Source organism: Gavialis gangeticus, unplaced genomic scaffold (genome assembly GCF_001723915.1).
Source record: "Gavialis gangeticus isolate Ggan-Ray unplaced genomic scaffold, GavGan_comp1, whole genome shotgun sequence".
Classification (NCBI taxonomy): domain Eukaryota; kingdom Metazoa; phylum Chordata; order Crocodylia; family Gavialidae; genus Gavialis; species Gavialis gangeticus.
The window spans coordinates 23336874-23340906 of NW_017729008.1; positions in this window are offsets into that span (position 1 = coordinate 23336874).

A 4033-nucleotide genomic window follows, 5' to 3' on the forward strand; every position below is an offset into this window, starting at 1 on the left:
TTCACAAGTTCAAATCAAAGCAATAAATGAAAAGGTACAAGCTGACCTCCCCACAAAAGCAATAAGAAGTCTCCACCTTTCTCAAAGCAGGCCACAGGCCTTGCCTGCCTAGGAGGCTTTCTCTCCCAGTTCCTCTAAGTAGCTTACATGCCTGTCTGCCTCTGCAGCACCCCCACACCCACTCCTCTCCCTCTGCCACCCCCCTCCCCCAGCCCCTTGTTATATCTTTGGCTGGGTTTAAATCCCCTGACCCAGCCTATTTCCATTTACCTGACAAGGCCTGCTGCACCCCACAGCCAGGTGCAGCTGGTTGCTCCCTAATCCACCGCCTTTATCAATGCCAGGCTCATCCCACTTCTGCCTTTAACTGTCTGCCTTCTCTGGCCTAACTACTAGTAGGGCTAGGGGTTCCCTGTTACACACAGTAATGGCGTATTGTAGGCCATGATTAGCTAGAGTAGGACTGGTTAACTGGAGCCCCACATGGGGTCCACAAGAGGTAGAGTTATGGTCCGTGCTGCTTGCCAGCACAGCTGCCAGAGTTGTCATGCTGGCACAGCTCTGAAACTCAGGGAAGGAATGGCACCACCACAGGCCCCCACATCCCATCCCCAACACCTTTGTCTGCTGCCAAATTCAGGGTCTTTAGTTGCAGCTGGAAACTCAAGTAGGTGGGAGTGAGAAAGGGGGAGGGAGCAAGTGGCATTCACAGACTGGCTGACAACCTGCTGCCTAGCCACAGGGGTGAGTCATCTGGTCCATAGGAAGGCCCATAGTGTGGACCCAGCCCATGGAACTAAGTAAGTTGGAAAGCCCTGAGCTAGAGCAATCCCAGTCTATTTGTTACAGATTTTTCATCAAGGTAAATCAATATGAGAACTGTAAAAAAATAGTCTACTCCAGTGGTGGCCAACCTTTTGGCCCCATGGACCAGATGACTGATGTGGGGCTGCTCTGTGGGCCACATTCAGTCCAAAGGCCCAATCTGGCAGATGCCCCCAGCACCGTGCATAGACTAAGTCCTGGCCCCATGCATCAGTTGGCCTTCACACCACATGTTGCATTGGGCCCCACAACCCTGGTCCTGCATGCCAGATATATCTCAGACACGGGTGTCAGATCAGACACTGCAATAGATCATGCCTGCAATTCCAGCCCAACACACAGGTCATCTCACCCGACCCTCTGACCCTCAGGGCTTTGATTTTTGCTGGCAGGGGAGCAGCAATAGCATTAATTGCCAACACTGCCCTACCTCCACATTTCTGCATCTGTGGAGAGCCCCATGAACCAAATGAGATGGCTCTGGGGGCCAGATCAGGCTTGCAAGTTGGAGGTTGAATGCTACTGGTCTACACTAAGAATAATGTTTTCTATGCTCCTGTAGAGTTAAGCACTGATGTTTTATGGGGATAAAACATCGAATGTTTGCAGTTTGGTGCAAATGTTGGTCATGAAATGGAGATGCTGCTCACCTGTCTTATGACCTTTTGTATCAGCTTATGAGGGATAGGGTTTTATACAGCAGGCTAGCAACCTTATCTTGTTGTGCTGAAATCATGTTTTAGAAATGTGGAAAGCATCTTGGAAGCCAAATACCTTAAAAGCAATGCAAATACACAAGGTGATATTGTGCAATGAAGTTACCGATCAGGAATGACCTTAAACAGTTGAAGGGAAACCAAATCCAGCTCACCTGAGTCAATACTAAATTCTTCTGAGTTCCCAACAATACTGTAAGAATTTCTTCTGCCAACAACAACAGGATCATAAGCTCGGCTTAATTCTGTACCAGCAGGAACAGTTTCATTCAGATTCACTGGGTTAATGGTAAATAAGAGATCAGCGAACACTTTAGAAATCACTAGAAAATAAAGAGAAAGGAACAGGATTAAGAACCTTCCCAAAGGGTAGAGCAATATTATGGTGGCAGCGCTGTGCTGAATAATAGGTAGTCAAAGCAATATAAAAATAGAACAATTCAGTTGATTTTAAGTGCTGCTGAGTAATACAAATTCTATATGTCTATAAGGAAACACCTATTTTATGGCATATTATTGCTTATTCGTTATTTCTATTACAGTATTCAATATATCACTAATTAACAAAAATAATGGTCTATATGGTCAATAATGGCCTTCACTAAAAGAAAAATAAAAGCATAATCTGGGCCCTGAAAAAGTAAAATACTAGACATCCCCATGACTTTTTCCCTGGTAAATCAACTGGGGTCCTAACAAACATATACCTTGGTTTAGTTTTCAGTTGCCAGGGAACTCCTGATAATTTCATACAGACCTTGAGTCAAGTTACAGTGTCTAATGTCCTCTTTTCTTCTTTCGCTCCAGCTCCCTGGCAGTTCTTTTCCATTGGAGACCCATGCAAGCAGGTTACTTTCTACTGCCACCTTCATCGTTTAGATGAGAATATGAAAGCTTGAAAAAGATAGTGCTACATTCAGACCTGGTCTAACTAGCTGCATTTCCATTGAACCAATGAAGTGCCACCTGGTTAAGATCCATTATCAGCTTGAAATCATGAATTCATTACTAAGATTAGTGACATTTTCAGACATAACTCTGTTGATTCAAAGAAGGTACAACTGCATACTCCAGCTCAGCATCTGGTCTGATGTACCAATCATTGCTGGCTTTTTTTTATTTTGTTTTGTTTTCAGTCCAATTGAAAAGTAATTCCAGTTGGTGAGCTATCCATGTACACCATGCTGTAAGTCAACTTACCTGTGCACATTAAAAATGTACCAAATGTATGCATGTCAAAAGCCATGGCCAAAATTCACCCAGTATCCAGTACTTGTAACAACAGTGCAATAACTTGTTCTGGTGCCTTACTTATATGTAGACCATTAGAAACTGGATATAGATTAAGCAAACAATGCAGTAAACTCCTGGAAATTACAAAAGCCAGATATAGACTGCTGAGGGACTGTGAATACTTAGTTCATGTTACAGTGGAGACAGGTTTGTTTGTTTGTCTGACATAGTTGCAGACACTTAACAGCCTGATCCAAAGTTCACAGGAGATCCCACTGATTTGATGGACTTTGGACCAGACAGGGACTTTAAATACAGTGTAATTTAAGATTCCAGTACAGAAAAAAAAATGTTTTTTCTTCTAGCTTTTTACACCCAAGTACATATTCCCCATACCTACATATATATGCATGCATTTGTACATGGCACCAGATTCTGCATCTCTCATTCCCGTAGACTAAGACCATAGGAAAGATGGGCTGGAAGGGACCTCATAAGGCCATCTAGTCCAGCTCCCTTCTGAAAGTTGGATTGTCTCTAAATAAATTATCCTACCCAAATGCCTGTCCAAGACGCTTTTGAAAATTTCCAAGGATAGAGATTCCACAACGTCTCTAGGTAGTCTGTGCCAATGCTTGACTTCCCTCATAGTCAGAAAATTCCTCCTAATTTCCAAACTAAATATAAATTTTCCTTGCTGCAGCTTCAGGCCATTGGTATCCCCTAGTCCTGTACCCTACAGCCCATCACCACCATCCTTATAACCACCCTTCAGACCTTGGAAGTAACACGGAAACAGTTGAGATTACAGGGAGAGTATTATCCTATCTGAAGAGAAAGCCTTAGTATCTATCCGAGAAGTCGAAATTTTCCCTCTAGGACTTGTGGAAAAGCTAGCTATGCACAGACTCATATGAGGATACTGGAGTCCTACATGTTTATATATACAATACGATGTACAAAACCTTACATTTAAGGAACATTTGAGCTACTAAGTCAAGCACTAAGTAACTAGGAAATGCCCGAATTCAAGCTGTCCTTTAAAGCCAGATAAAAGCATAATCCAGACCCTGGTTAGTTGTGCATTTCCAGGAATATAATGTGTAGACACTGAATATCTCCTTCCAATACAGCTCACTAATGCTGATACAACTCACAGTTGCCTAGAACAGCTGAAAAATCTTATTGACTGCATTAACAGGATGGGGAAGGACTGAGGGGTGTCACAGCCCCAGAGCTGGCGAGCCAAGCTCATGGTC